This window comes from Spermophilus citellus, assembly GCF_964194105.1.
Source record: "Spermophilus citellus genome assembly, chromosome: 15".
Classification (NCBI taxonomy): Eukaryota; Metazoa; Chordata; class Mammalia; order Rodentia; family Sciuridae; genus Spermophilus; species Spermophilus citellus.
Window position 1 is genome coordinate 76,880,659 of NC_138195.1, and position 6,988 is coordinate 76,887,646.

Genomic DNA, 6,988 nt, shown 5'->3' on the forward strand with positions numbered 1-6,988 from the left:
GGTGACTGACCAGAACAATTGCATGGGCACTCCCTATAAGCCTGAAAACCGCAAAAGGGATGTTCAGGGGGTCTAGCCAATGCAAGCAAGCCAGGTTACAGAAGCAGGACAAGTGCAGTCACGTGGAGGGAAGACTAACCAATCACAGCCCAGTCACCCCCAATCACAGCCCAGTCACCCCTAGTTACAGAAACAATGTCCCATTAGGTAGTTCCATGTTCTTAAAGATTTCTATAGCAAAAGGAAAAGAACATCTTGCCCCACTCATGACTCTTCTACTTGGCGTTTTACAGGATGAAGTCATAAACCAAAATGGAGTGACGTTTGCTTCTACTATCACAATTTTGGGGGATGGGAGCATTTAAAATAACTCCAAGTTTCATAGTTCAATTTTTAAAAACTTTAGTCTTATAATAACCTGGCTCCGTTAACAAATTTTGTCCAGAGTGAAATGATTCCAAGGATGTCCTGAAGAGTTGGTCAGAAAGCAGCCCTAGCTTGGACCAATTACTATTTCAGTTGAGAATGTTGTTTGCTTATGAAGACCATGGTCATACAAACGACAATTTTACTAGTAAAAGGTTTGTTTGTTGAGAAGTATAGCTGTGTGAGCTATACTTCCTGATTTAACCTCCAGTGCTTCACTTTCACAAATGTGAATATGAGCTGTAGTAGGTCCCTCAGAGAAGGCTAAAGTTTCAACTTTTAAGATGTAAGTTGGATAATGCTCAGACCCAGGCTTGCCACCATCCCATACATGTTTATGAATATATAATTTAATGAATACATAATAACTTATATGGCCCAGCTTGCCCAGCTTTAGGATAGTGTTGTATTTAACTAAGGCAACCTTTACACTATGATAAGAAAGTTCCTTCCTGATCTGTCCCAAGTCCTAAACATATGGTCAATTTTAATCTGATCAGAATCACTAGAGAGTTAAGAAGATGTGAAATATTTTAATCACAAATGGAAGTTCTTCAAAGCCAATGGGTGAAATGAATATGAAGTTGTATAAAAGATGTGTAAATGTGACTGAAATATTTTGATGATATAAGAAGGAGAAAAGGAAAGAAGGGTGTCTTTAGGATGCAAATTTAGAAAAACAGAACAAGGTTTGGCTTGCAGCTTCTATGGATTCTGGGGTGTCTATATACCAACTTTTAGTTTTGTTAATTTTTTAAATAGTTTCTTTTGTTTCAATTTCATTGATTTCCGCTCTGATTTTAATTATTTCTTGCCTTCTGCTACATTTGCTGTTGTTTTGCTCTTCCTTTTCTAGGGCTTTGAGATGAAGTGTGAGCTCATTTATTTGTTGGATTTTTCTTTTTTTGAGGAATGACCACCAGGCGATGAATTTTCCTCTTAAAACTGCTTTCATTGTGTCCCATAGATTCCGATATGTTGTGTCTGTATTTTCATTTATCTCTAAGAATTTTTTGATTTCCTCCTTTATGTCTTCTGTAACCCATTGATCATTCAGTAACATATTGTTCATTTTCCATGTGATGTAGGATTTTCCCTTCCTTCTTTTATCACTGATTTCCAGTTTCATTCCATTATGATCAGATAAAATGCATGGTATTATCTCCACCCCTTTATATTTACTGAGAGTTGCCCTATGGCATAATATATGGTCTATTTTTGAGAAGGATCCATGTGCTGCTGAGAAAAAAGTATATCCATTTGATGATGGTTGACATATTCTATATATGTCAGTTAAGTCTAGGTTATTGATTGTGATATTGAGTTCTATAGTTTCTTTATTCAACTTTTGTTTGGAGGATCTGTCCAATGGTGAGAGAGCTGTGTTGAAGTCACCCATAATTATTGTGTTGTGGTCTATTTGATTCTTGAACTTGAGGAGAATTTTTTTTATGAATGTCGCAGCACCATTATTTGGTGCATAAATATTGATAATTGTTATGTCTTGTTGGTGAATGGTTCCTTTTAACAGTATATAATGTCCTTCCTTATCCCTTTTGATTAATTTAGGTAAATAGGGTGCCTACATCCTGGGAACAAATTTTTACTCCTCACACTTCAGATAGAGCCCTAATATCCAGAGTATACAAAGAACTCAAAAAATTAGACAATAAGATAACAAATAACCCAATCAACAAATGGGCCAAGGACCTGAACAGACACTTCTCAGAGGAGGATATACAATCAATCAACAAGTACATGAAAAAATGCTCACCATCTCTAGCAGTCAGAGAAATGCAAATCAAAACCACCCTAAGATACCATCTCACTCCAGTAAGATTGGCAGCCACTATGAAGTCAAACAACAACAAGTGCTGGCGAGGATGTGGAGAAAAGGGTACACTTGTACATTCCTGGTAGGACTGCAAATTGGTGCGGCCAATTTGGAAAGCAGTTTGGAGATTCCTGGGAAAGCTGGGAATGAAAGCACCATTTGACCCTGCTATTGCCCTTCTCGGACTATTCCCTGAAGACCTTAAAAGAGCATGCTACAGGGATACTGCCTCATCGATGTTCATAGCAGCACAATTCACAATAGCTAGACTGTGGAACCAACCCAAATGCCCTTCAATAGATGAATGGATAAAAAAAATGTGGCATCTATACACAATGGAGTACTATGCAGCAATAAAAAATGACAAAATCATAGAATTTGCAGGGAAATGGATGGCACTAGAGCAGATTATGCTTAGTGAAGCGAGCCAATCCCTAAAAAACAAATACCAAATGTCTTCTTTGATATAATGAGAGCAACTATGAACAGAGCAGGGAGGAAGAGTAGGAAGAAAAGAGTAACATTAAACAGAGACATGAGATGGGAGGGAAAGGGAGAGAAAAAGGAAATTGCATGGAAATGAAGGGAGACCCTCATTGCTATACAAAATTACATATAAGAGGTTGTGAGGGGAATGGGAAAATAAACAAGGAGAGAAATGAATTACAGTAGATGGGGTAGAGAGAGAAGATGGGAGGGGATGGGAGGGGGGATAGTAGGGGATAGGAAAGGTAGCAGAATACAACAGTTACTAATAGGGCATTATGTAAAATTGTGGATGTGTAACCGATGTGATTCTGCAATCTGTATTTGGGGTAAAATTGGGAGTTCATAACCCACTTCAATCTAATGTATAAAATATGATATGTCAAGAGCTTTGTAATGTTGTGAACAACCAATAAAAAAAAATTTAAAAAAAAACTGTCATCATCTCAATGGCTCGCTGGCATTACCTCTCAACCACTCCCTCTGGCAAAATGCCAGGTGCCACCCCGACTTGGCTGTGGCTCTCAACACTAAGATACCATAAAAGGGTCATTTATTGCTATAGAATCAAAGGAAATGCAATACATAAGCTGATAATGTCATATCCTAAATGACAATACTATAAATTTTTTTCATAATTGATGAATTATAGACTTGGACAATCATAATCACAAATGCCAACTCTGAAGAGACTCAAATGATAGAATCATCTGATGCAGATTTTTAAATCCCAAATTACAAAAGTTCTTTGACCAGTGATTATGATCACTATGGAAACGAAGAAGAAGAAGAAGAAGAAGAAGGAGGAGGAGGAGGAGGAGGAGGAGGAGGAGGAGGAGGAGGAGGAGGAGGAGGAGGAGAAGGAGAAGGAGAAGAAGAAGAAGAAGAAGAAGAAGAAGAAGGAGGAGGAGGAGGAGGAGGAGGAGAAGGGGGAGGAGGAGGAGGAGGAAAAAAAGAAAATCAAAGCAAACAAAAAAAAAGAAAGAAAAAAGAATAAGCAAACAAACAAACAAACAAAAATGGAAAATTTTAAAAAGTACCAAAGGAAAATTGTGGACCTAGAAAACTAAAGAATATCATAAAAAAATTTAATGAAAGAAAAAAAGGCTCACTGGGTGAATTCATTAGTAGATTTGAGACAAAAGAAGAAAGATTTCATGAAATCAAATACAGAATATTAAGTAACCCAATCTCAAAAAACAAAAAATAGTGAAAGAAAATGAAATCCCTAGGGATTTTTGGAAAAATAATAAATGATTACCAAGAAGGAGAGAAGAAACAGTATGGAAGTGAAAATATGTATATATTATCTTTATTATATACATAATAAAGATAAAATGCTTGAAAGTTAAGAAAAACAACATAATAACTAGAGTAGAAAAATGATTGTAATGGACGCAGATTTGTCATCTCAAACTGTAGGAGCCAGAAAAAAAAATTGAACAGTATTTTTCAAGCCTGTGGTTTAAAAATTGTCAATTACAAATTCTACTTCCAATAAAATTGCTTTAAGAATAAATGAAAATTAAGACATTCTGAGGTATAGGTAAAATAATGTTATCAACAGCACACATATCCCTAAGAAATATCTAATGAAATTTCTCTAACTTATAATAAAAGAAGGAGGGTTAAAAATTGAGAAAGAAAATTAGAAAATTATAGAGATTCTAAGGGTAAAGATAACAGATAATTCTTTTCATCATGATTATCTTAAATAATATTTAAAGGTCCAAAAATTATGTAATACCATTTGTTAAGGTACTCGGTGTACATAGAGGAAATACTTAGGGCAATTACATTTAGAAAGGGACTTAATATGAAAGGTTATAGGACAGCAATTGAAGAGCTGACACAATAATAGTACCAGAGGACTGTGCATAGTGCCATACCTAGATCAACCATTAAAGAAACTACAAATTAGTGTAGCCAAAATACAATCAATAAAAAAATCTGTAAAAAACATTAGTAACCTACAGGAAAGTGAGGGAGCAGTTGAAAATCCAGCAAACTAATATAAAAAGAAAAATGAAAAACTGAATCTTCATATAGATATATTTTAAATTAAAATGATTTCAATATAACAATTGAAATATTTATAGAGTGAATTTATAAAAGAAATACTGCCCAACTACATATATACTGCCTATAAGAAACTCATTTCAAATATAATGACCTAGGTTGACAGTAAATGAATGGAAAAAGCTATATCTTGCAAACACTAATCAAATACACAGTGGCTACATGATATCAGATACAATATACTTTAGAGAAAAGAAAGTTGCTATAGACAGAGAAGTTGCAGTCCTAAATCTGCATACACCAAACCACAATTGACTGTCTAGTTATAGCCTTTTAGTTACCTATTTCCATTTAGAAGACAAGGGTCATAAGGGGATTAACTCCAAGAATCATTAACTCCAAGAATTAGCTTGCCCTGGGGAATGAGACCCATAGAACTTTTGAAGATGGATTTTACTTGTAAAAATTAAGAGACATTTCAATAACTGTTTCCTTTACCTCCTGTTGCTCAAAACCTTAACATGTGCAGACATGGAACACAGTCATAGTCTACATGCAGGTCATCACTTGGATTTTGTATCAGGAGAACTCATAAATAACCCTGAAAACCTTGGGGTTTATCAGGCCCTGATGAACCCAGAATCTCCAGAGATAAAACCCTTGCATTTTACATAATCGTTCCTAAGTGATTCTAATGTGTAAAGAGGCTTTGCAATTACTTCTTTAGATCAGTGGTTCTCAAGCATCCAAGTAAAACAGTAAGCATCCAAGTAAAACAGAGATTACAGTCTAGTAGCCTGAGTTTCTGATTTGGTAAGTCTGGTGTTGGGTCTCATATTGCTTATATGTTCCAAAGTGATGCAGATGTTTCTTATCAGGGGAGCACAATTACAAAGCTATTGCTGGGGATGCAGCTAGGTGGTAGAATATTTAGCAGGCACCAGGCCCTGGGTTCATCCCCCTACCACCAAAAACCAAAATGGAATGAAAAGTAAAACAAATAAAAATGCAAAGTCATTGCTCTGGAGCAGGGGTCATAATTATTTTTTCTCTCTAAATAACTCTCCAGATACTATGCAATTGAGGCTTTGTAAATCATATTGTCTTTGATGCATATGTATTCAGCTCTGCTGTTGTGCAGAAGTAACCACAGAAAATACATAAATGAATAGGTTTGTGTTTTATCTTCACATAAACAGATGTTGAGCTGATGCGGCACATGAATTAACCGCTTTCTAGTCCAGAAAATTGTTCAAAAGTGGAGTTGTTGAATCAAAAGTCTGTACATTTATAGTCTAAATAAACATAAATAGTTTCCTACTCTCTAGATTTCTAAGTCAAAGTCCAAAATTACACATGTATCCATCCCTCTGGTGGGGAATATTGACAACAAGGAGTCTAAGCCTGTGCAGAGGCCGTAGGTAGTGGGGCAACCCTGCACCTTCCTCTCAATATTGCTGTGAAACTAAAACTTTTATTTACATAAATAAAATCACAAAACCAATCATATTAATGAATCTTAATTTCTTTCCTTCTTACTATTACTTGGACTTCTCAGTCTTCAAATAGTTTTCTAGTTGGATGTCCCTGTTCTTTATGGATCACCATTTTTGAAAATTCAAGTTTCTGGGCTCTTTTCATACTGAGCCTTAGGCAAGCAGGTCCTAAATATGCCTTTATAACAGAGTGTGGGAAAGTGGACCTTCCTGTCAGTGTTCAGATCACAAAAGGCAAAGGTGGACACACACTGGTTTCCCATGCAAACAGCCTCTGGGGAAGGTTCCCTCACCCTCTGGCACTGTTGACAGGTTGGACCTTGTGCTCTTGTTACAAAGGGTTGCCTTATACATTGTAAGATGTTTAGCAACATCCTGGCTTCTACTCACTGGACACCAATAGCAACCCTCACCAAAGTTTGAGAAATAAGGGTTTCCCCAGATATTACAAATGTCCTCCGATGGGTGAACCTTCTCCCTAGTTGAGTTCCGTTGGTCTTGAACCACTAGAACCACTTTTAACTTCTATCAGTGATGTGGTGACTATGACCTTTTCTGTAATAAGAGCTGCCAACTCCTGACTTGTCAAATGACACGCTCTTTACTAAAGACTGGCCATGCACCCACGCTGTGAAAAGGAAAAGAAGTACAAGTCCTGTTCTCATTTCCAGAGTTTGTGCTCAATGAAATGAGAAAACGGAAGCCTTTGGATCTAATTTAAACAAAG